At 51.0% G+C, this 26,923-nt stretch overlaps 1 protein-coding gene across 1 annotated transcript in view; it reads right to left on the minus strand.

Annotated features, from left to right (window-relative positions):
• Positions 1-20,765, minus strand: part of CTIF (cap binding complex dependent translation initiation factor) — a gene marked incomplete in the record, with an annotated part of 281,742 nt that extends 260,977 nt beyond the window's left edge. The window contains 1 exon segment of the mRNA XM_045164048.1: positions 16,893-20,765.
• Positions 20,766-26,923: the final 6,158 nt, after the last annotated feature.

The raw sequence follows: 26,923 nt of genomic DNA on the forward strand, positions 1-26,923 counted from the left end.
CCTTCTCCAGGGGATCTTCCCAACCCAGGGATCAAACCCAGATCTCCCACATTGCCTGCGGGTTCTTTACCAGCTGAGCCATCCTCCAGCTCCTGGCCCTGCTTCATTTCCCTTCAGAGCACGCACTTGGGTCCTTGTCAGTGGCCAGAAAGCTCCATGAGGCTCTGTTCCACTCACGGCTACACCCGCAGCTAGCTGCTGGGGCCTGGCACATGGTAGTATTAATACATACTGGCTGAGTGAATGAACGCCTTCCTTTACACACCACACACTCACCCTATTGATGGTTCTATCCTTCTGCGTGTGTGCATACACATGGTGACACTGAGGAGGTAAGGAGTGAGGTTCGGCTGGGAGCCAGAATGCCCAGTGACCACAGCCTTGGTCTGTCAAACAGGCTGGAAACTTCTGCTGCTCTGTTAAAAAGCCCACCGAGGGCCTCCCTGGTGGCCCAGTGGTAAAGAATTCACCTGCCAATGCAGGAGACACAAGTTCGATCCCTGGTCTGGGAAGAACCCACATGCTGAGGGACGACTAAGCCTGTGAGCTGCAACTACCGAAGGCCTGCTTTCCTAAAGCCCCACAACAAAAGCTACTGCAGCGAGAAGCCCGTGTATCGCAACTGGAAAGTAGCCCCCGCTCACCGCAACTGGATAAAGCCCTTGCGCAGCCATAAATAGGTAAGTAAACAAATCTTTAAAAAGCCCACCAACATGCCAAGACCCCCAACTGAAGGTTCAGCTCTACAGGTGGCCTCCTGGTCAACAGCCCTGGCAAAGGAAAGGCCACCACTTCAAAAGGATAGTGGTGCGGGCCAGCCAGATAGCCGCGGGCCCAACCTTCCCACGGTTGGGAAGATAAGTGATGCTTATCTAGGCATGGGTGTTACCTGTATTTCTGGATGGCCAGGTGATCAGTCTGTTTCCCACAGTGTCCAGCACGTAAGGGAGGGTTGCTACCATTCCTAGGAGCTCACATGTACTGTCACCAGGCACCTTCCTAAAGCACATGTGACAGCCCCCTTTAGCCTCCTAGTGGCCCCAAGAAATGAGTGTTATTATGACCCCATTTACAGATGAAGGTTAACTAAAGCATAGCAGTCTGTTCCCGGTGTCTATGGCTGGTTCCATAGCGTGGTGGAAAGGACATAAGATTAAGAATGAGAGCACAGGGCCTCTGGTCCTGGTGTCAGCTGCCAAGTCCTGTTGTGAGACTGCTAATCTCTCAGGTTATCTATGAGGCAAGAGAGCACCTGGCAAATTCATAACATGACACAAATGAGCTGCCACCGGTGTTATTTAAGGCTACGATGATTCTGATGATTTCTCAGCTGTTTCCTTTAGGAGGGGGTAACGGAAACCCCACGCCTAGGGAGCTAAAAGTGGATACAGTCATATCCATGGAGGGTGGGGGTAGGCGTTCCATGACCCCCAATGGAAACCAAAACCTGCAGATACTCGAGTACCCTGACAGCCAGCCCTGGGAATACAGGGACTCAACCAACGGTGGATCCTGTAGAATGCTGGATCAAAGGCTGGTTGAATCCGAGGATACAGAAGCCGCAGATAGAGACCCAACTGTACTCTCCTCGGAAAAGGTGCTGCTGATGAAGGCTGGGACATGACAGAGCTGTGGGGCTCAGGGTCTGTGGAAAACAGGTCTGTAATAAATAGGACCTCGAAATAAACTTTAAAACCAAGCTAATTAAGCATATAAAATTATTTGGCAGAGCTGCAAATCAACCAATTGCTATTGAAGGGGGAAAAGGATACAATATGTAAAACAACACAGCACTGAAGTGATGAGGTGGAGATAATTCTTCACTTTGAATGTATTTCAATGCAATGGGGGCCCCACATTTTCAGTAACATTTTGCAAATTATTAAAAACACAACCACAAACACTAGTCAGGTATCTTCCCTGAGAACCAAGCTTCTGTTTTCAAAATATCCTCCAAATGAAACAGCCTCACTGAACTACCTGCTGCTTCCCAGGGATGGTTAACTGTGAGGTGAATGGGGTCAAATATTCTGCAGGATAAGTTAGAGGCAGACTGTAGGGACCTTCGTTGAGGCCTGGGGAGGGGTCGTCCACAGCATATGGAGCTGCCTGGAGCCTTTTCTCGAACAGAAAATCTGTGCCCCAGCAACCCCACCCTAGCAGGACCTCCACCCACACACTGGCAGTCCCACCCCCAGACCCACAGGCCCCTGCTACCCTTCCAGGCAGCCCGCAAAGCATCTGAGCAAAGCAGGGATCCCACCTACTCCTACAAAAGCCCCTACTGCTTTGGGACCTTCTCACCTGCGGGACACCGGACCATCAAGTCCAGGCATGCCTAAAACAGGCAGGAAGGCAAGAAGAGGGGCTGGCGGGAGGGAGCACTTATGAAAAGCTGGCTCTGAGGATAAAGAAAACCCCGATCTGGATAAACCGAGAGACAGTGAAGTGTGGCCTGAAAGCAGCCAAAAAGAAACTGGAAGACTTTTTAAAAAGTCTTTTCTCCAAACAGAAAATCTCTGAGAAGGCACTGGGATTTCTGGTTGCCAGGAAGATAATTTCATCATTGGGGAGGGTAGGGTGTTGGGCAGGAGGAGATGGGGTGCTGGCTGGGGGAGGAGGCAGAGCCAGGGGCTCTGAGCAATAGGGGAGTACCTAGAAAGACCCCACCCTACACACCCTAGGGGGTCCCAAGCCCCACTAGGCACAAACCTAGGAGAAAAGGCAGGGACACCAAAAACCTCAGGAGAGACCCTTCTGTACAAGGCAGTGGTGGGGGCCGGGGAGGAGGGGGGCGCGGGGGCGGGGAGAATGCTGAATAGATACCATGGTTGAAACTAAGATTTCCTCCAAGATCCCAATCACCTTCAAACTATCCCCAGGTCAAGGTCAGCTTCCCACTGGCAATAAAAGTGAGTCACCCTCCCCCTCTGCAGCTCCAAAGGTCAGAGAAGGCTATACTTCCTCCCTGAAGACTGCCCCTTAGGAAGAAGGTGGGCTCAGACAAGACAGCTACTGTGCACACAGGAAAGACCCCCAAGGGCCCCTCTGCAGACCCAGGCTCCCACCTCTCTGAGAAATGCTGCCGCCCGTCTTTTAACTCCCCGGGTTTGATTTAGGGTTATTGGTAGGAGGGAGCTAGGCAGGTGACATTCAGAGTGGGAAGCCGGCCCTTGCAGAATTTTATGGCTCAGTTCCGAGGTAAATCACTCTGGGCCAGAGAACTGACTCCACGTAGATTTACTTGTTTTAATATTTGTTTGGGGGCACTGCAATTAATTGAAAGATGCCTTCTTCCAGTTATGGTTCTGAAATGTTGGACTTTGGTCTCTGAGCACTCATTTTTATTAGGCATAATTACGATCATTTGTCAGGAGTCTTCATTCCCAGGGAACAGAGCTCTCCACAGTTACAGGCCCACTTGAGCTCCCAACAACCAGAATCGATTCTTCCTGGAGAAACCCGATCAAGGTAAGGATCCTACTAACTTGCTAACCTGACAGCCTCCAGGGGTTATCAGATTTGGTCCTCAGGGTCCTGGCAGCTGCAGGGAGAGAAGCCAAAGGATGAGAGGAAGATGCTGACCATCTCCCTATGAGATCTAGTCATCCGGCCTCCCTCTGCACATCAGGCCACCAGTGAGCAGCAGGTAGGACCGTGAACTCTGGAGCCAGACTGCTACACTCGCAGCTTGCCTTTGCCACTTATTCGCTGTGTGACCCTAGGCAGCCACATAACCTCTCTGTTAACTGTCTGAATTTTCTCATCTCTAAAACTGGAATGGTAACAATACCCATCTCACAGGGTTTTTATAAGAATGAAAACCAGTTGATAATTTGAAAGACTTGGTAGAGCACCTGGCATAAGCACTAGAGGAACTGATTTATTGTAAATCAGTAAAATGAATTGATTTCTTGGTAAATTGATCTGTTTTATTGGTAAAGTTATTTGAAGAAAGAACCGCATAGCTAAAATGAAGTTTGAAAATTATTATTTTTATATCAGGGGTCTACAGACTTTCTGTCAAGTGCCAGAGAGTTAATATTTTAGGCTTTGCAGGCCATGTGGGTCTTGCTGCAACCAGCAAAAGGCAACCACGGGTATACTTAAAGCAAAAGATGAGTGTGCTCCAATAAGATGTCACTTAGGAAAACAGACATCGGGCTAGCTTGGTCTGCAGGCTGTAGTTTGCTGACCCCTGGACTGGACCAAACTCTCTATTTCACAGATGGGGAGAACACAGTGGGGAGCTATCTGAAAAAGCTGGAGCCCAGCTCTCTCCAGGCCAAGGCGCGCTCTAAAATCAAGAGCCCCAGGAAGGAAAGAGAAGTCCACCGTACATTCAGAGCGGATGGGTTCATTCTGTCTCACCAGCAGCAGAGGTGAGAACAAGGGACAGCGAGGGCACTGCTGGCCGTCCACCACACAGCCCTGGCTCCCCGAGGACGGGCACGGGCCGTGGCGTCTTCCCATTCATCTCTGTAGCCCAGCGCAGGCTCTTGCCACCGTAGAGCTGCTTCGGGAAGGCCAATAACCATGGCAAGCCCTGCCCAGGGACGCCTCCCACCTCACAAGGCCAAGTGCCTACATGCCTGTACTTCAGCCAGTTCTGAGAGTGACTGATTAAATGAAGACGCCCACATACCTCTGACAAGGGGAAGGCACTTTTTAAAGGGCTACAATATAAAAGGGACATTTATTAACTATAACTGTGTTTAAACGATTCAAAGTTTTATAGACATTTCTTTTTTCACTTCCCCATAAAAGACTGCAAGAGGATGAACTCTAAACCTCAGTGAGGGTTTGTGAGAAGGCAGGACATTCCTCTCCTGTGGTTTAAAACATGGACCCCAAATCTCTGACACCACCACCCCCCGCGACCCCAACCCCCACCAAGAAGTAGGGTTTATGTCCCTTCCTCTTGAATCTGGCCTTGGTAACTGTTGGAAAGATGGTACATGAAAGAGACACTCAGGTTTCCAGACCAAGCCTTTGGGAAATCGCAGCTTCTCCTTCCTGCTTCTTGGGACGTTCCCTTTGGAAGCTAGCCACCATGCTTCGAAGAAGCCCAGGAGGCCCCGTGGAGAAGCCCACATAGAGGTGAAGCCAACACAACTCGCCAGCCTCAGAAACAAGCCGTCTTGGAAGTGGATCTTCCAGCCTTGGTAGAGCTATCCCAGCCAATACCACGTGCAGTAGACGTGAGTTGTACCTACTGAGCCCTGCCCAAGTGGCAGGCTCCTGAGCGGAATAAAAGATTAACGTTGTTTAAGGCACTAAGTTTCAGGATTGTTTGTTACACAGCAATAATAACTAGACTAGGCTTCTTAATTTCAATCATTTGCTCAGGCCACAAAGCTATCTGCTCTTAAAGATAACGCAGCAAAATATTCTTTTGTTTGTTAGGATTTCGGGGATAGGATAGGAATACAGACCCCAGACTTAATATTGTTATATTAAAAAATATATGTGATATGTGACCTATAATAAAAAATATATTTTCGGTCTTCAACCAGTCCTGATACAGAGCTCCTAAAATGCTTGGAATTTATAAGAGTTATAAAGGTGTTTTGATATTCAAAACAAATGCCTTCTACTACAACTAGGCTTATGTTAATGAGGTGGCTTTTGGAAACTTAAGGATGGGACCTGGTTGCTAGGGGAACCAACCATGTGACTGGAGGGTAGGAAATTTTTGTCCCATCCCTGACCTCCAGGGAGAGGGACTGGAGGTTGAATCAACTGCCAATGGCCAATGATTTAATCAAGCATGTCTAAGTAATGAAGCCTTCCTCAGTTCAGTTCAGTTCAGTCGCTCAGTCGTGTTCGACTCTTTGCGACCCCATGAATCGCAGCATGCCAGGCCTCCCTGTCCCCAACTCCCGGAGTTCACTCAAACTCACGTCCATCGAGTTGGTGATGCCATCCAGCCATCTCATCCTCTGTTGTCCTCTTCTCCTCCTGCTCCCAATCCCTCCCAGCATCAGAGTCTTTTCCAATGAGTCAACTCTTCGCATGAGGTGGCCAAAGTACTGGAGTTTCAGCTTTAGCATCATTCCTTCCAAAGAAATCCCAGGGCTGATCTCCTTTAGAATGGACTGGTTGGATCTCTTTGCAGTCCAAGGGACTCTCAAGAGTCTTCTCCAACACCACAGTTCAAAAGCATCAATTCTTCGGCACTCAGCTTTCTTCATGGTCCAACTGTCACATCCATACATGACCACAGGAAAAACCATAGCCTGGACTAGACAGACCTTTGTTGGCAAAGTAATGTCTCTGCTTTTGAATATGCTGTCTAGGTTGGTCATAACTTTCCTTCCACGGAGTAAGCGTCTTTTAATTTCATGGCTGCAGTCACCATAATATCCCCCAAAAAGATGGGGTTCAGAGTGCTTCCAGGTTGGTGGACATATGGAGATTTGCAGAGATGTGTGCACTCCAGCAAGGCATGGGAACTCTGAGCCCTCTCCCATACTTTGCCCTTCACGTCTCTTCTACCTGACTGTTTCTGAAACTCAGCAAGTAAAATCTTTCTCTGAGTCCATGAGCTGCTAACAAATTAACAGGACCCAAGGAGCAGGATCACTGAAAGCCAGTCAGAAGCACAGCATCTGAAGCTTGGGGTAGGGGGACTGAGCCCTTAACCTGTGGGATCTGATGCTGTCCCCAGATAGGTAGAGTCAGAACTGAGTTATATTGTAGGATACACAGCTGGTGTCAGAATGCTTGGTGGCATAGAAAACCCACACACACATTGTACTGGGAGCAGAATTGCAAGGAGCTAAGATAGTTGAGGGTAAAATAGAGAGAGAAAGTAGGTCTCAGAAGGCTCTGAAGATAGGACAAATATTTTTATCTAAAAAGAAAAAAGGAATTTTGAATCTGCATAAGCACATCAACAAATTTGAGAATGAGACCCCAGAGTCCCAATGTACATCCAAGACCACTGGTGGGAGAAGTCCTAATTTCAAATATTCAAATGCACATCCCGATTTCTGGGTCAGAAAACATGGTCAGCAACACAACAGGGAAGAGAATATTCCGGCCTACAAGTGTTGAGTCTGGTGGTACCAGTGATTGCCTCAGTCTCAACATGACTCTCCTAGATGATCAGAATTTACTCAAACACAGAGAGTAAAACTTTGTCAGGGTCACCAGGATGAATTAGCTCTAAAATGCAGTCCTTAGTTAACCTTAGACAAGAGTGTTTATCACTGGTTGGAGAAAGGATGTCAAACAGAACATTCTTTATTGCAGCACATTTGATGCTAAGATGATTTTTCTGACAAATACATGAATTGTCATCATGCTAAAGTTATTTGGGTACCGACTAAGTTTCTAGGGGCTTCCCTGGTGGCTCAGTGGTAAAGAATCAGCCTGCAAATGCAGGAGACACAGGTTTGATCCCTGGTCAGGGAAGATCCCACACGCCGAGAAGCAACTAAGCCTGTGCACCTCAACTACTGAGTCTGTACTCGAGCCCGGGAGCCACAATTACTGAGGCCACAAGCTCCAGCTACTGAAACCAGAGCGCCACAGAGCCCATGCTCCGCAACAAGAGAAGTTATCGCAATGAGAAGCTTACACACTCCAGAGAGTAGCCTCTGCTCGCCACAACTAGAGACGAGCCCACACAGCAATGAGGACCCCGCACAGCCAAAAAAAAAAAAACAAATAAATAACTTTTTAAGGAAGAAGTTTCTGGTTATCAAAATCCTAGATAATAAAAATTGTTGTTTAAAAGGTTAAATTTGCTTTGGAAAGAAACCAGATATTATCTATATATAAAAGGATTCTTTGCTTTACAAAAATATTTACTTAGGTTTTCTTTAGGTAATGACCTCCTTTCATGACAGCTTCCCTGATAGCTCAGTTGATAAAGAATCCGCCTGCAATGCTGGAGACCCTGGTTCGATTCCTGGGTCGGGAAGATCCCCTGGAGAAGGTATAGGCTACCTACTCTGGTATTCTTGGACTTCCCTTGTGGCTCAGCTGGTAAAGAATCCGCCCCACAATGAGGGAGAAGAAAACCCACTCAGAATACCCACTCCAGCATTCTGGCCTGGAGAATTCCATGGACTGTATGGGGTTGCAAAGAGTTGGATACAACTAAGCGACTTTCACTTTCCTTTTATGAATCCAAACTACAATCATATGTATGTAAGTTTTGTGTAAATCAATACTTAGAAACCAACATCTGTTACATGAAAAGAGGTAGCCTTGGGCTGAAATCAGTCATGTATTATTCAGAACTCACCCAGTGCCAAGTGACAGAAACCTAACCCAAACTTGATTTTGGCAGCATTTCCCCCAAATTCACCACCTTGGAGGTTTTCTATCCTAGCTGGGTACCAGGTGTAATATCATTGTTGACTTTGTGGACTTTTTATTAAACTAAGTTTCCTGCTAAGCAATAATGAAATGAAAAGTTTCATATACTAGTGACATTTTCTTTCTTTAATGCACATTTTAAAATGAATATGTGGCTTCCTAGATAATTCGACTGAAAATCAGCCTATAATCCCCAACAGTGTCTGAATGCTGTACCTTATGGTAGAGAAAGGTTTACTGAATAGAGAACCAGCCCGTAATTTGTTTTCTCACTGACACATGTGGTATGTGACCTTGGCCAAGTCACTTAGTCTTGCCCGCTTCAATGCCCGCATTAGAAGAAGTGCATTAGCCCTGCCCACTCCCACTCTTCACAAGAGTGCCGGTGTAATAACCCTGGTGCCTCCGACGACCGCCCAGCCACAGTGGTCCGGGTCCTCAGGCTGTCCTCAGCCACTAGGATCTGAAGGCTTCCTCCCCGCTGTCTGAATGCTGGAGCCAGAGAGGTTGGGCTTCCAGATCTATGGAGATCATGAGCAGGCAGCTGGGGAACTGGGAACTCTGAAAGACACTCACCCGCTTTTCTGGTTTTAAAATCTATTCCAGATGCATTAAGTAAACTTGGCTCTAATGAGCTAACTAAAATCATTAAGACCCTGTGGGGATAAAGCAGGGGCCGGGCTGCCAGAGGACTAAAACCAGGCCCCCAGGATTGTCCACAGCAGCCCAGCCCACATCGCCCCTGTCCTTAGCACGCTGCATTCAGCCTGTGGAATCCTAGAACCAGGCCACCGCCCTCTCCTCACCTCATCCTGCCTGCCATCTACCTGGGTCTCGTGGGGAATGGAAACAAGATAAGGCAAAAGACGCAGAGGTCTTTGGCTCAACGTGGGCTCTTACGGGGTGCTGCCCCCCGTGGTTTGTTTCTCTCTGGTATGAATGAGTTTGCAGTCAACCTAGAGGAAGAAAACACATCACATCACTTATCAGCAACACTCTCCCCATACCCTTTGGCTGATGTAACTCAAAGCCTGCAGCCTTAAAAGACCTAGAATTGGGCCTGGCATGGGGTGGGGATAATTTCTACCTTATTGAAAAAATTGATTTTATAGGGAAGGAGCAAACTGTTAGGTCCAAACCACCAATCAGGCAGATCTGGAGCTGCTACCTCAGGTGTGGACAAAGGCCCGAGATGACGTCACAGGAATGACTCCTTCCCTGAGGCAGCCCATGCTGAGGATGTAACGCCTGCCTTAGAGGCCTGGCGCTAGGAACCTCTGAAGGCGCCAATCAGGGATGTTAGACAGTATCTCATCCAGTCCCTGGGGTCAGTGAGGAGAAAACATCCCAATGTTAGGTGACTCAGCCAAGATCACCCAAGTTATTAATGCTGCTGCTGCTAGGTCGCTTCAGTCGTGTCCGACTCTGTGCGACTCCATAGACGGCAGCCCACCAGGCTCCACCGTCCCTGGCAAGAACACTGGAGTGGGTTGCCATTGCCTTCTCCGAGTCATTAATGGCAGACGCACAACCAACGGGCTTCCCAGGTGGCGCTAGTGGTAAAAACCCACCTGTCAATGAAGGAGGCTTAAGAGATGCAGGTTCGATCCCTGGGTTGGGAAGATTCCCTGGAGGAAGGCATAGTAACCTATTCCAGTATTGTTGCTGGAGAATCCCATGGATAAGAGGAGCCTGGCTGGCTACAGTTTACAGGGTCACAAAGAGTTGCACATGACTGCAGCGATTTAGCGCACACACCGCACACCATGAACAATGACTTTCCCAGAACACCACACGAGGACCTCAGCATCATCTGTCAGCCCCTGTGTGTGATGGTTGAAATACAAAACTCGCACAGCAAAACAGGCTATGCCACTTACTAGCAGTGTGGATCCCTTAACCTCTCTGTACCCTCATTGTCACACCTACAAAATAGGCTAATTAAGGTAACACATGTAAAGTGCTCACTAAGCACTTTAACACAGTAATACCTAACAAACGCTAGGTCTTAAAAGTTACTGTTGGATTGCCCCCAGGGTTTTAGCAGAAATACCACCTGTTCAATCCCTGAGTTGACAGATATCTCCTCCACTGCTTAAACAGCAGCTCACAGTGCCAAGAGTCCAGGTTCTACAGCAACGTAGGCCTGGATTTGGAACCTGGCTTTCATAACCAAACAGCACAGTCAGGGCAGCCAAGACAAGAGAAACTTGCTTTCTCATTTCCTCACTTCTGGACACTGGAAGGCTGACATTAAGGTGCAGCAGGCTGGGTTTCTTCTGTGTCCTCTCCTCTTGGGCTCACAGATGGCCACCTTCTCCTGTGTCCTCACATGGTCGACTCAGGTGTCTATGTCTTATCTGTGTCCCGATGTCCTTTTAAGGACACGATCATACTGCACTAAAGCCACCCGTAGGACCTCATTTTACCTTAATTACCACTTTAAGGGCCCCACACAAATACACTCACATTTCAAGGTACTGGGTGTTAAGACTACAACATATTCTTGCTGTTGCTATTTAGCTGCTCAGTCGTGTCTGACTCTTTGTGACCCCATGGACTGTAGCCCGCCAGGCTCCTCTGTCCATGGGATTTCCCAGCCAAGAATACTGGAGTGGTTGCCATGTCCTTCTCCAGGGGATCTTCCCAACCCAGGGATCAAACCCATGTCTCCTGCTTGGCAAGAAGATTCTTTACCACTGCATTACCTGGGAAGCCCAACAACACACTCTTAGAGGGGATACAATTCAACCCAGAACAGTATGATGGATTATCTTTCTTCCTCTTTAGAATAGGAATATGTAGAGACTCACAAATCCTTATTCAGGGCACCATCCTGTGTCATGCTGGACTGGTTTGGAATCTGGAGAGATGTCCAAAGTGAACAAAGAATGATCCTTCCCTAAAAGCTTCACATCAAGCATGGGCTGATGACACTGTGATTTCAGATTTCTATCCTCAAGAAACATGAGACAGTAAATCTCTGCTGTTCTAAATCAGCCACTTTGTGGTGCTTTCCTGGGTCAGGAAACTAATGATGACCATGTAGAGACTGGATCCAAATCGGGAAAGGAGTATGTCAAGGCTGTACGTTGTCACCCTGATTATTTAACTTATATGCAGAGTACATCATGAGAAACGCTGGGCTGGATGAAGCACAAGCTGGAATCAAGATTGCTGGGAGATTTATCAATAACCTCAGATACACAGATAATACCACCCTTATGGCAGAAAGCAAAGAAAAACTAAAGAGCCTCTCAATGAAAGTGAAAGAGGAGAGTGAAAAAGTTGGCTTAAAGCTCAACATTCAGAAAACGAAGATCATGGCATCCGGTCCCATCACTTCATGGCAAATAGATGGGGAAACAGTGGAAACAGTGTCAGACTTTATTTTTCTGGGCTCCAAAATCACTGCAGATGGTGACTGCAGCCATGAAATTAAAAGACGCTTACTCCTTGGAAGGAAAGTTATGACCAACCTAGATAGCATATTCAAAAGCAGAGACATTACTTTGCCAACAAAGGTCCGTCTAGTCCAGGCTATGGTTTTTCCTGTGGTCATGTATGGATGTGAGAGTTGGACTGTGAAGAAGGCTGAGCGCCAAAGAATTGATGCTTTTGAACTGTGGTGTTGGAGAAGACTCTTGAGAGTCCCTTGGACTGCAAGGAGATCCAACCAGTCCATTCTGAAGGAGATCAGCCCTGGGATTTCTTTGGAAGGAATGATGCTAAAGCTGAAACTCCAGTACTTTGGCCACCTCATGCGAAGAGTTGACTCATTGGAAAAGACTCTGATGCTGGGCGGGATTGGGGGCAGGAGGAGAAGAGGACGACAGAGGATGAGATGGCTGGATGGCATCACTGACTCGATGGACGTGAGTCTGAGTGAACTCCAGGAGTTGGTGATGGACAGGGAGGCCTGGCGTGCTGCGATTCATGGGGTTGAAAAGAGTGGGACACGACTGAGCGACTGATCTGATCTGATCTGACACTTCAAAAGAAAAGAAAAAATGTTTTAAAGACACATGGAGGAACTCACCTGCCTGCCTGCCTTCCAATACAGTTACATGGGAATGTGACAGGTGGAGTGTGGCAGCAATGTGGTGACCGTGAGGGGACAAGCCTGACCCAATATGCTGTAAATGGCTGTCTGGAAGGTTAGAACAAATGCTTAAGATTAGCACTGCCCCACAGAAATAAGCAACTTTAGAAACCCCCAACATTTAGATTCCTGGTTAGTTATGTCTATAAACATCTTGTTTTCTAAGCAACTGTTAGTCCAGTGTTCTTTTGGCTGTAGCCAATACCATTCTACAAGGCAGGTGGTTCTCATCTCTCCAAATGTCCATCTCTGACTCCAAAACTGAGATCACAGTGAGGTCGATATAAGACGAAACCTCGTGACCTTAAACCAAATCCCATCAGAGTTCGTGGTCCACAGTTGCCACAGATAAAGCTTTCCCCTCTGGCCCCTGAGAAAAACAGGAAACAGATGCCAGTTTCTCTTGCAGTCAAGCCCCTCCCCTAGAGCATCCCTGCGTGCATCCTGTAGTACAAAGGACTGACAAGGGTGTCAGGTATGGCCCACACACCTGCACCCTCCCAGGACCACGTGGCCATAAACCCCCATTTGCCCAGGACAGTCCCCGTTTACATCTGTGTGCTCCCTTTCACGCTCAAAGGTGCCTCCATTTGGACAAAAAAAAAAGAGACATCTTACTTCTGGCTGCCTCGGCACTCTTCTTTTCCTTTACCCCCATACTTCCCACACCACACGAACACGAGGCCATTCTGTCTTCCCCACCAAAATGAAGTCGGGAGGCAGGGACCCTGCCAGGCTCACCCGAATTCCTCTGACCCACAGCAGGCGTCTGATAACAAGTCTGCTAAACTGCACCAAATGTTAACAGAAGAGTCTTAAGCTGAAAGGTCTGGGGCAAGCCAGCAGAATGTGAACACGGAGAACAGTTTTTAGAGGGAGAAGAAACTGGGTACCTTCCCAGAATCCCTGACCTTCACCACTGGGTTTGTCAGGATGTCTGGCCATCCAGCTGGCTGATGCAATCCCGGGGCAAAGGCGGCTCGTGCTCTGCATAAGCCCACACGGCACCTGTTGACTAAATGGACCCCGCAGATGCCAGCCCACCTGGGGATGCAAAGGAGCAGAAAGGCTTTGGCTTCCTCAAAGAAGAGCCCAGGGCGCTGCAGACCGACACCCAGAGACAAATAAACTGCATGCTGGGAAAACACTGTCATTGTCAACACCTTCCTGCTTGGGGACACACACTGTCCAGCAGGCCACTTTTGTGATCTCATGGTGCAGACTGTAAGTATCTCAGCAAGTGACCCATGAGTACAGCAAAGGCCTGTGGGTTCTTGGCCCGAGGTGAGATCAGGGCACGGCCTCCCCCAAGGGACGGCCCTATAAGGGAGCAGCGTGGGGAATGCCTGCCCCACCCACTCCGGATGGAACCACACACATTCCTTCTGCATAACTTTCGGACCCAATTGTCACAACTACAGTTGGGCATTTCCATGTCTCTGCCTCTCTTCCTCTCCCTCACAGGGGTTACTTTTACTTAGTAACACATACAGAGAACACCTAGCTCTACTAGGGCACCTAAGAGACACTCAGTTAACCCTGATAGCTCAGTTCATAAAGAATCCGCCTGCAATGCAGGAGACCCTGGTTCCATTCCTGGGTTGGGAAGATGTGCTGGAGAAGGGATAGGCTACCCACTCCAGTATTCTTGGGCTTCCCTGGTGGCTCAGCTGGTTAAGAATCTGCCTGCAATGTGGGAGACCTAGGTTTGATCCCTGGGTTGGGAAGATCCCCTGGAGAAGGGAAAGGCTACCCACTCCAGTATTCTGGCCTGGAGAATTCCATGGACTGTATAGGCCATGGGTCGCAAAGACTGAGTGACTTTCACTTTTTCCCTGCATCAGGTTCCCAAGTCACTTACTACTGAAATGTATTCTGAGGTTGGAGGATAGAACTGCTTCTCTCGTCGCAATCTAAAAAGCACTGAGCCAACCTTTCAAAACTTCTACATCACAGCCAGCTCAGCAAACCTTACATCTCAGCTTCAAAAGCTCCCTCTTTGCTAAGTTAGGATGGAAGCTGGCTCGATTCTCAACAGAATCTTAACTTGACAAATTAAGGCCCTTCCAGCAAAAGCGAGCAGGATGCTGAAAGGCCTCCAAAACATCTCTCCCAACAGCCCACAGCTGAAGGGGCGATGGGTAGAAACCGTCAGGCAGCGCCTGAGGCTCACAGGAGGCCTTCCAGCTGCAAGAGCCTTCTAACGAGGGAAGGCACTGTCTGGTATAGCTGCACACTCCCGGCACAGCTGCACACTCCCGGCCACAGAAAGCCTTGGAGCAAGCGCTGGTGGAGACAGGATTCCCACTCCAGGGAGGAGGCCCACTAGATGACCTCTAAGATGTCTCCTAATTTTAAAATTCAAGAAAATCAAGACTCTGGGCTTAGGGTAGACACTGGGATGCATGGTCTGGAGGGACCAGGAGCAGCTGGAATCTGCACAGGGTACCCCGAGGGGGAGGCTGGTGGGCTGCAGTCCACGGGGTCACAAACAGCCAGACACGACTGAGCGACTAAGCACACACACACACACACACACACTGAGGGGGAACCTGGGCAGAAGCCTCGTCTGGAAAGATCCGGCCTGAATCAACAGTGGAGAGGACGTGAGGCCTTCCTGGACAGGCTTGTCTGCAGGCCTCTGCTGACAGGTGAAGCCTGGGGCCGGCACAGTCCTTCTCCAGGGCCCTGCACACGCCCTCTGCAGTGTGCACAGGTCACAAAGGCCCCTATCAAAGGTTCCCACCAAGGCCTCTCTCTCCTCCTCCTCACTCAGGAACCCCCGGGTCCTACAGCATCTCTCCAAGGAGGAGACCCAAGTCAGTGAAGGGTGAAGAGCCCCAGAATCTTCCTGGCACCCCTGAGAGCCTAGAGCCCACAGGCAGGAAGACCCTGGCCCCCAGAGGCTTTATGTGCTAATTCCTTGGGGACCTCTGGACCACATGTGTGTGTGTTAGTCACTCAGTCATGTCTGACTCTTTGCAACTCCATGGACTATAGCCTGCCAGGCTCCTCTGTCCATGGAATTCTCCAGGCAAGAATACTGGGGTGGATTGCCCTTCTCTTCACCAGGGGATTGTCCCAACCCAGGGATCAAACCCGGATCTCCCGCATTGCAGGCAGATTTCTTTACCATCTGAGACAGCAGGGAAGCCCCAAGCCGTGCGTAGTGGCCATCCACAGTCACAAGAGGCCTGAGGTTTCAAGGTTCCAGGAACGATTTTTTTTCCTCCCCCAAATTCAGGCCAAGACAGACAAGTTCCCCCTCCCCTGCTTCTATGCCAGAGGGCGGCTGTCTGTTCCATCCTCTTTCCAAGCCTGCACACCTTTGCAGGGGCCCGATTCAGGCAGGGCCCTCCAGGCATGGCCCTCCAGGCCAACTCCCAGTCTCACCTTGGACCCTGGAGGAGGCACTGTCAAGGGCTCAACAGCCTTTTGTTCTGAGACCCCTCAAGACACCCATAGCCACCCCCACCCCCAGGCCAGGCCTGGCATCAGCGCTTGCTTCGCGCTCCCTTCTGAGCTCCCTGGGGACTGCCCTTCCAAATGAGGAGCTCAGCTCTTCTCTGAAAGGATGCTAGTTGTATTTCATACGACATTTCTAGGTGCTTGGTAGTTGGAAGGTTTTCAAGATTTTTACTCCACTATGGTACTAAAAATATTCTAAATCAGTGTTGGAATCCTCTTTGGACTTGTTCACAGGAACCTCCCCGGGCTGACCTCCCCCACCCCCACCCCCACCCCACACCAAACAACGAACTCTGGTCACATCCCTGCAGATCTAAATACATACGATGAACACCTACCATGTAGGTCCTGGGTGTTCAGAAATGGCAAGACTGGCGCTCAGCCGGAAACACAGCAGCTCTATTTAAATGCAGCATAGCAGGAGAGAAAATTCCCGCAAACCTCTTCCATTTAAGGAGCAGCCCACTATTTGCCCAGGCTATCACAGCTGTTTAGTGGCTTCACAGGTCCTCATCTCATCTCCCAACTAGACCAGTCTATTCGTGGGAAGAGGTACAGGTCTCCCCTGCTCTCAACTCCCAGCCTGAGAGTCCAGGACAGAGATCTCACCAGGGTTGTTAAAAAATGACAAAGCCTCTCGCCTAACGCACTCAAATGCTTCCAGCTGAGGCGCGCTCTCAACCGTCTCCGGATTCTGCCAGCTGGGCCTCCAGCATGACACAGCATCCCCGCCTGGCTTCCCTGACGACAGCGGGCCCGGCATGACAAAGGCTTCTCTGACGACGGGAGGAAGAGGTCTTCTCCTTGTCTACAGCAGCCCCCACGGCGGTCCCGTCCCACAGCCAACCTCCCCCTACTCCCAGGACTGCAGTTCCTGCCCACACCTCCAGCTCAGGCTTCCACCCTGCGTATGGTCTATACGCAGGAGAAGACAGCTCCACTGGACTATCCTACCTGCGATTCCACTCGACGAGTCTTATGTTAAACTCACCACAACACCCCAGCACATCTGCTCCAGCCACCAGCAGAAGGTCACACTCCAGTAAAGGTTACCATCCACTCAGTCCAGGAGGCCAGAGACCTGGGAATCAACTGGGACTCCTCCCTTATCCCTCAAAGCACTAAAAACTGCAGACTTGACTCCCCAAGTGGCTTTAACATGTGACCTTTCCTCTACCTTCATCCACACAGCCCTGCTTCCAGGCCTCCTCTCCAGGGACTGGACCCTGCACGGAACCTGCTGTTGACTCACCGCCCAGGGGCCGCCTGGCTCCCAGTCCTGCTTGCTTCTGGCCCACTGTAAGTCCCATCCGCCCTGCCGAAATGCGAGGTCCCCAGCCAGGCTCTTCATGTCCTCAGAGCTGGGCTCTGTACACACGCATCATTGTGCTTGACCAGCCTGCTGCTGCCCCTTCCTACACCCAGGCAGCCTTGGGCCTCCACGCCTTTGCACCCATGTGCCTTCCCCCTAAACATCCTTCTCTTGTCTCCTCTCCAGGTTAATTCTTTTTCATACCTTCAGATTCAGCTCCTGCGTCATCTCCCTAAGGAAGCCCTCTCTGATTTCTGAGGCTAGAACAGGTGGCCCTTGTCTGGCAGGCAACCTTCTCCACCACTGCGCTCACCGCGCCATGCTGAGTTTAACTGTTTCAGCGTCTGTCTCTCCCAGGAGACTGGGCTCTTTGAAGGCAGGAGGGTTGTGCCTCTTCACTGTTGTAGCCCCAGGGCAGAGAAAAAGCCCAGACACTACAAGAAGCCCCCGCTGACTGCAGGATCCACCCAGCCTCCTTGGTCAGCTCCACTCTGCCCAAGCACAGACAATTTCCCTTTCACCCCTTTTGGGTCATGGCCCCAGCTGAAAACCTCTGCCATAGCGTCTGCCATGACCCCAGGCCTACTTCCAAATTCACCTCTTCCATAAAATCATCCCAAACTAGCCCCAGTCTACATTATCACTGCTATGACATCTGCCTCCCGTACTTTATCATCCCACCCCCTGGGTAATTTAGGACTTCGGTCTGACTCCATGGTTGGACATCAGCTAGCAGTGGATATCATAAAGAAGGAGCTACAAAAGAATTTTTAAGCTCCAAAAAGTTTGAGACCCTCCACTCACAAAACTGTAATGAGGATGTGGCATGTGGACCACCTCTGCCCAAGACACCAGATTTGAAGTCTGAAGACTTGGGATCAGATGCCTGCCCTACTGCTTACTTCTGACTTGGGCATGTCACTAACCGTTAGTCACTGAAACTAACAGGCTCAGTTTCCCCATCTGCAAAATGGGAATAATGATAACAGCCTCACAGGGCTGTTATAAAAAGCAGATGAGGTCACTGGTGTGAAATACATCATAAACTGCACACCCAAGTCAAGTGTAGGGCAACATGACTGTCTCCAGTGGCAACCAATCCCCCATCCAACTCCACTATGCCCACCCCAGTAGTTCCTGTCCTTACTTGAGTTAGGTAAGAATCGAATGAAGTCTGTGGATCCTCCTCCTAGAAAAATGCATATATATAATAGCTTGGCAAACACCTTTACGAGGTTCCTGAGGACCCCACCATGGGAAGGGAAAGCCACAGACCAAACTTAAGCGCACCAGAAGGCCCCAAGCATAAAACCCTCTCCCAAATACACCGGACTCCTAGGAGCTAGAGAAGAAAGACAGAGCAAGGAAGACCAGTATCAAAGGAAAACTATCTCAAGACTCCAGAAGAAAGAAAAAGATGAAGTGCTTTCACTCTTCGGGAAGTAAGAACCCCACCTCTTTCCAGAAAGCATCACAGTGTTTGGCAGAAACCAACACAATTCTGTAAAGCAATTATCCATCAGTTAAAAAAAAAAAATTAATTTTTTTTTAAAAAGAAAGCGTCACAGTACAGAGAAAGATTAAATGAGGCATCAAAATTTAGTAGGCGTTCTTGTTCCACTCTGCCAAGGGCTCCCTGTGACTTTGGGTGAGTCATTTCACCTCTCTGCGCCTCGGGGTCTTCAGCTTATCAGCAAGGCCCTCCCGGGGTGTCTGGATCTCAGGATGTGTCTGTTCTCACTTTGTTCTGAACCACGGCTCTGGCCTGGGTTTAATTCAGATGTAACAGGCAGCGGTCGATAGCATCGCAGTAATTTTGAGAGAAGGCCACGGTGACAGCAATGTTCCAAGTTAAACTGCACGCAGGATGAGACAGGAGGGCAAAAGAGCAAAAAGCCTGAATGTGAACAGCTGAGTTCAGGTGACCAGTGAGTCAGCAGTGAGGCCCAGAGGTAGAGGACCCCCCTAAAAGAACATCAAAAGGGGCTGCCGCGTTATTGGGTAAGCTATGCAGAAACGCCATCAGGTCTGGAGAATTCCCAGAAACTGCAATTTGCCCGTCTGTTTGTACCTCCTGTTCTCGCTCTAGGCTCAGAATTCTCTCCTCATCCTAACCACCACCTCCTGCTTCCCTGTTCATGATGTGAACTTAAAACAAGGCTGCTGCTGCTGCTGCTGCTGCTGCTAAGTCGCTTCACTCGTGTCCGACTCTGTGCGACCCCATAGACTGCAGCCCACTAGGCTCCTCTGTCCCTTGGACCCTAAAACTGAGAAGAAAGTGGAGAACAGTGTCAGGGACCCCAGAAGTCAGTTGGGCAATGAACAGCTAAAAAAAGCAGACTCATATTAGAAAATATACACAGACCTATGAGACAGAAACTACTAAACTCGGGCAGGGCTTGCTGAGATTTTGATCAAAAGCCACTGAAGACAGGCTATCACAGCCCATCACAGCTGGGGCAGGACCCTGGAGGACAATGTGTCTGCTCCTCACTGCCCATTAGACTAACCTGTGGGCTGGCTTCAGGGTCATCTCCCATGAGCCGCCTAACTTCTACAAAAGGACAGACCTCCAGGGCCCACCTGGCAGGTTCCAAATAGTTTGAAATTCAGAGCAACAAGGCTCTTCTTCCCCTGTTGCTTCTTTCTGCATTTGCTATAGGAAAGAGACTGGCACTATGAGTTCCTTGCAACCAACATATGTGAAATTTACTAAGTCCCAGGGTGAGTGCTCTAAAATATTTACAATTTGTTCCCTCCTGTAGGCTCTGAATCATCTGTTTTTTTGCACTGCAACTTAGCTGTTTCTGCTATCCTGTCTCTGTGTGCCCCAAACACAGTAGCCCAGGAAAGGTGCTCAACAAATATTTGCTGGACTCAAAATCTTACATTTATCTCCACAGCTAGAAGATGTTTTGGCAAGCAGTGCTAAACTGTATGTTAAATTTTCTTCATGTGTACTTCAAGAAACACAAACATGCTCAATACATATTTGTAAATGAATAGTTGATAACCTAGCCAACCCTAATTGTGTCTGAGAACCTTCACTGCCTGAACTCTGAGAAATGCACACAGTTATATAGGAGCTTTTTGTTCTTTTAAAGGCTTCCATCCCTGGAGATGGAGGGGGCAGGGAGTAGAACCTGGATGGTTTCTCAGGAGCTATACTTTAAATCCACGGTTTTGGAACCAGCAAGGAACAAACCTTAGATTCAATAGGGACCCCATAAGCACACCCATATGAACACAGGCATATGTTGCAAAAACATATATCCATATGTATTTATTACATGCAGTTATGATTCTGGTACATACTGCATGCATCAAAGCTGACAATCATTCACCAACTGTAAATTATCAGATAAGTGATAATAACAGCAATGCAGACTTCTGCTTTTTTAATGCTTATTCTCATTAGGACTGGCAGCGAACCAAGTGTTTTTTGACAAAGAATAAATACCATAATTTCATACTGTTCATGGGTGTTGGAGAAGATTCTTGAGAGTCCCTTGGACTGCAAGGAGATCAAACCAGTCAATTATAAAGGAAATAAGTCCCGAATATTCATTGGAAGGACTGATACTGAAGCTGAAACTCCAATCCTTTCGCCACCTGATGTGAAGAGCTGACTCACTGGAAAAGCCCCTGATGTTGGGAAAGACTGAAGGCGGGAGGAGAAGGGGACAACAGAGGATGAGATGGTTGGATGGCATCACCAACTCGATGGACGTAAGTTTGAGTAACCTCCAGGAATTGGTGATGGACAGGTAAGCCTGGGGTGCTGCACACAGTCCATGGGTTTGCAAAAAGTCAGACACAACAGAGCAACTGAACGATCAAACTGAAATACCATAATTTATCCCCTGTCTTAGGTTTAGTATTTCCTAGGGTGCCAAGACCTACACTTACTAAAAGAAGAAAAAAAGTTGGCCACTATTTAAGTTAAAAGGCCACAGACTGGGCTTCCTTGGTGGCTCAGTGGTAAAGAATCTGCCTGCCAGTGCAGGAGACTTGGGTTTGATCCTTGATCAGGGAAGATCCTACATGACCCGGAGCAACTAAGCCCATGGGTCACAGCTATTCAGTCTGTGCTCTAGAGCCTGGGACCCCCAACTACTGAGCCCATGTGAGGCAACTACTGAAGCCCGAGTACTCCCAGAGCCTGTGCTCCACAACAAGAGAAGCCACCGCAATGAGAAGTCTGTGTACCACAGCTAGAAAAAGCCTGGGCAGGAAGGAAGACTCAGCACAGCTATAAATAAATAAACAAATAAAATTATTTTAAACCAACCCCCCCCCCCAAAAGCCACATTCTAAGAAGTGAAATCACAGAGAAGCTTCAGGCAAGTCTCCTTACTTTTTGAGCCTCAATGTACGGTTCTGTAAAATGGGGTTAATATCCCCCATACCTCACGGGGCCGTCTTAATAAATGCGATGATGGGGAGGGCGCCTAGACATGCAAACATATTATTATTCTAGTAATCTGTTAATCACTGGTGACATTGTACCCCCGGATGCGTTACAAAATTACTGCTTCCAAGTGCACGTTATCCAAGACAGACACTTGACACAGCAGGGTGAGATGATCTGTGTGTAAATCGAATCCTGTCTCAAACACTTTAAGGGAGCTTCCTGGGGCCACCTGAGTGCATTCCGCGAGGGGCCAAACATCTTAACGTCTGCTCAGTGCGTTCTGTTCCAGTATAACCGGGTTTTCTTGAAAGCCAAGCAATTTTTCTCGCGCGTTCCCAGAATGCTCGGAGCCAGGCTCCGTAAGGTTTTCAGCCCAGACCCGGCGCTGGACAGGAGGAACAGGGCCGGACAGCCTGCGGCCCCTCCCCGCCCTCTGGGCGGCTCCTTCCTCTCGCTTTCAGCTCGGGCGGTAGCGGCGCTCGTGCTGTGTCACTTTCGCCTTCGGAAGCCCCCAGCCGCTGCGGAACCAGCAGCTCCGGTGGCTTCCTCCCTCAGCGCACGGGCCCTGAGCCTGGGAGATAATCCCCTGTCGCAGAGACCCAGCTCTGGAAGGGCAAAGACCTGCCTGCGCCCGGCTGGGCAGTCGGCAGCCGGCACCCGTGCCGGAGGTAGCTCCGGGCGGAGCGCGCAACCCGGCGGGCCGGGCAGCCTTCGGCCTCCACTGTCTCTAGGAGGAGGAATTGGGAGGGGGTAGTACGCGGGGCGCGTCGATTCCCTCCAGGATCTGCGAAGGCAGCGGCAGGAGCGGCCGCGCGCACCCACAGCGCGCCCCGGGCCAAGGGTCAAGCGAGGGGGGCGGGGGCGCGACGCACAAGCGCCCCGCCGCTTCTCCAGGCCCAGCCAGACCAGCCCGCGGCGCCGCCGAGTAGATGGCCAGCCTGCCGGGTCCGGTTGGGGCGGGGGGGGGTGGGGGGTGGGCGTCGGGGACTCGAGGAGAGGGACCGCGGCACGTCTCTGGCCGGGTCCTCTCTCACCGACCCGGCTCACACGCAACCCCAGGATCTCCCCGAGCCCCCGGCCGCACGACCCCTACTCTCCAAGGAACCAGGGCGCTGGCGCGGACACACACATGACTACGAGCCCCGGCGGGACCGATCCCCGCGGGGGCTCGGGGCCCACGCGCGTCCCCACTACGCATCGGTCTGCGGTCCCCGCCCCCCCGCCGCGCACACACGCCAGAGCGGTGTGTACACAAACAGCTGGGCGGGGGAGGCGACGCCTCACTCCTTGAGTGGGGATGCACACCGTGCCGCCAGCTACCCCTCCCCTTTACACGCCGCACCTCCCTCTCTGTTCACACCTGCGCCCCCCCCCCAACACCTACCCTGAAAACTACGCGAAACCAAACAGCCAAAGCCGCCCAGATGAGGGGCTCAGACCTCCACCACCTCCCTCCCCCGCCACAACTGTCATTTAACATCAGAGGAGAGACGGACCCAACTCAGATGCGCGGTCCCCGGGACGCCTCCCGCAGCGGTACCCGGGCTCCGACATGCGGCCCTCCAGGGCACCAGATCTCCGCTGCAGCCGAACCACCGCCCCCCTGCCCGCCGCCCACGATCCCCCTCTCCGCCCCACACACACACCCCACCAGGACCCGCGTCCGGGACAGTCACCTGCTCGTTAAAGAACCCGAGCCGGAGCCCACTCCGCTCCGGCCCGGGTCACCAGCCACCGCGAGCTGGCTTTTCAGAGCCTGTCAACTTAACCCTGACTCCGCCAGACAGGTCTGTTCCCCAGGCCCGATTACACAGGATGGCGACAGGAATAAGAACGTAGAAAAAGAAAGGAGAATCACTGCCGTGGGGAAGCTCCAAAGCTGCGACCGCAGTGAAGCCAGCGATCCGGCTTCCTCCTCTGCTCCCACCCCGGCCCCGCGACCCCCGCGGTCCGCGGGCTCACCAGGGACGGAGGGAGGGTGCAGCCTGTCTAGACGACAGACATCTCCGCGCCCGCGGGGACGGGCGCGCACACACACACACACACACACACTCACACGCGGCCGCTGCCACAGACACAATCGGTCGCCGGAGGACGGAGGGGCAGCGTGAAGACACTCCTAGGGTCCCTCCGGGAGCCGCGAGCGCGGCAGCCTCCGGCCCCTAGCCGCCACCCGGAGCCGCGCTCCCTACCTCCGCCGACTACGGTCAGAACAGCTGCAAGTTTGGCCGGTTCCTGAACCAATGCAGCAAATGCGGGCTTCAAAACAAAAGGGAGAGGAATCACGCTCGCTCGCTCGCTTCCTCCCTCCGGGTCGGAATCCGGCACATGACAGCGGCTACACCGCGCGGCTCCAACGCGAGCCGGGCTTCAACCGTGCACCCCCTCCTCACCCCACGCTGAGAGCCCCCCTCCTCCCCTCAGGGCTACGGCTCCCCTACTGGCGGGGAACCGGCTGAGAAGGGGCAAACCTGAGGAGGGGGCGAGATCTCAGAGTGCCGTCCCCGACAGAGGCGGGGACGCAGGATGGGCGCGGACGCCCGGCTGCCCCGGGCGCAGGGTGGGAGGAGGAGGTAGGGGGCTAGGGGGCTAATTGTTTGGAGTGGTTTTCCCGGATTTATCTGTAAGCACGCACACGTCACAGAGCCCTTCCTCACCGGTCCCGGAATCGACTTGCAACGGGAGATGACTACACGGGAGGGGGGGGGGGGGGCGGACGGTCGGGGAGATGCTCACCTCGGGGTTCCTCAGGCCGCCGCTCCGAGCCCGAGTCGGGGGTGGGGTGGGGGGGTGGGGGAAGGGGGCAGGGAAAGAGAAGGGAGGGAGGAGGCTCTGGAGAGCCGATCCCCCGTCCCGAGTTCCGCGCGTCCCGGCGGCGGAGGGGGGCCTCCGGCGCCCCAGCGCACAAACCCAGCCGCGAGGGGAGGGAGGGAGGGAAGGGAAGGAGGGAAGGAGGGGCGGGCGGGGGGAGGGAGCAGAGGAAGGAAAAAAAAAAAAAAAAATGATCCCTGCTCTGACACAGGGAAAGAGAATGTAGGAGGGTGACGTCCAGGCCCCGCCCTCCCCTCCGGCCACGTGCAAAGACATGAAAGGAACGAGGGCGGCGGGAGGCCTGCTGGGTAATGTAGTTCGCCTTTCTTTCCTGGGATGGCGGGCCCTGGAGAACCGGGGCGCCGCCGGGGCGCGGGGGCAGGCCGCCCGAGCCGCCCAGATAGCAGGTCTAGCCTCGCCGAAACCCCACGCCCGACGCCCGATCCCCACCCCACCCCCAGCGCGCTGGCGCCGCCCCGCGTGGGGACCTCAACTGGGGACTTGGGCGAGGAAGGAAACATTTGATTTTAGGGACAGGACGGCTTTAAGGACGAGGACTTCCTTGCTCTTAAGTGCTAAGTCCGTCCTTAGAGCAGATAAAAGGGAGCGTTGTGTACGCCCTGGGCGGCCCAAGGGCAGTTACTAATGCTCTATTAAATGCTACCGTCTGTTACTGAAATGCGTATGTTATAATTAACATTTGAACATCTCAGTGGCAGGGGCGGGATGTTGTAATTAGATATGCACTTTGCAACCAATTAATTTTCCATTGGCTATGCTAAGGGCTAAGGCAGGGGACTTGGTGGACCGGAGACTTCAGCGCAATGGGTAATTCAGTAATCACTTTACCAAATCACCAGTATTTTCCAAGTACCTGTTAGGTGCTGGGCACTGGGCTTAGCACAGAAAAGCCTTCTGGAGAAATATATGATGCTGTACACCCTCCAAGCAAAGGGGTTATGAACTCCCTTAAACTCAAGGAAAGGGATTATAAACTCATGGAAAAGGGTTATAAACTCATGGAAGTGACATAGTATAGCTGCTGAAGAAAATTGTTTATAAATTCATATAACATTTGGTGAGCACTTTTCACAGACAGAACAGATCTGGGGATGCCAAGACAGGTGAGACCCTCAAGGAGTTCAAAGTCTAGAGTAAGGACTGCAGTCAATGAAGGTATAGGGTATAAGTCCACACTTAACATAGGTATAGGCATAAAGTGCTATGGAACCCTCAGGAGAAGCAGCCAGCCAGGATAGAGCATGGATGCGAGTAGCAGAGGATCAAGGAAGGCTTCCTTGGAGGAGGCAGTATGTTAGGTAAGAATTACTAAAAAATGTTAACAAAGGCAAAAGAAAGAGTTGACCTCTGAGAAGGCTACAGGGTATAAAGACTCCAGACAGAGATAAAAGAGCAAATTCTGAAAGTCCTAGCAATTTGGCAGAGCAAAAGGGAGTCTCCAAAAGGGGGATCAGGGATGAAGGGTGGGTCTAGAGGGCAAAAAGAGCCTGGGATGGCTTTTCACCAGGGGTGGGGCTTGCAGTGGGCCTTGAAGGAGGAGTGGGATTTCTTTGAAAGCAGAGAGCATGTCTTCCTGGTACGCGCCAAGCCATCAGAGGAAAGCAAAGCAGCGTCTGCAGCCATGTCTGGCTCTTTTGACTCTCGGACCAAAGGGCATGGAGGTGGGTCATCCCCTCCCTTCCAGAGAAAGGCAGCAGGCCCATAGTCAGGCATTCATAAGAGGTAGAGTGGGTGTCAGAAGCCACGCCAGGCCCAATCCCCACGGTGAAGGAGCATGTTTAAGTACACCTGACTCTTCCCGCTGCTTTGTCCCTCCTAGCATTTATGCCTCATTGGCTCAGCAGTTATTTTTGCGCTTTTAACATCTGCACAATCACCCAGGTTTACAAAATATGCACGAATAGTACCAGAGTCTATCCCCTCAGCAAATGCCCCTTTACCCACCTTTTGTTGTCAGTGGTGTTTTGCACATTGTGTGATAGGCCTGCTACTTCGAAAGGCAGAAGAATGGAGTTGTCTGGGTCTTGGTTTTGCCTGTGCTGTAAATCACACCCCCAGAGGTGAGGAGAGGCTGAACGATGTGCAGAATGCAAAACACCCGTGGAGAGTGCTTACCGGCCGTTAGGAGGCTGCGCCTGCCGTGAGAGGGCCAGAGCAGACAGCATAGACTCCTCAGTCAGCCTGACCCCTCAGCCTGAATTCCAGGCATGACACTTCCTGGATCTGCGATCTTGGGCTGTTTACTTAACCTCCAAAAGAATGGCCTTGGGCAGCTCGTTCAGCGCCCTTTTTTGGCCTTATGAGAACCCGTGGTGGCAATGCATTTGCATTGGTTCTGTGTCTCAGCAGCTCTTTGTGATGGCTGATTCCTTTCCCTGTCCCAGGGTCTTTCTGGGCCAGGAGAATGACCCCTACGTGTTTTTTTTTTTTTTTTTTTTTTTTTTTTTCTGCAGTTAGGCCAGCA

Source organism: Bubalus bubalis, chromosome 22 (assembly GCF_019923935.1).
Source record: "Bubalus bubalis isolate 160015118507 breed Murrah chromosome 22, NDDB_SH_1, whole genome shotgun sequence".
Classification (NCBI taxonomy): Eukaryota; Metazoa; Chordata; class Mammalia; order Artiodactyla; family Bovidae; genus Bubalus; species Bubalus bubalis.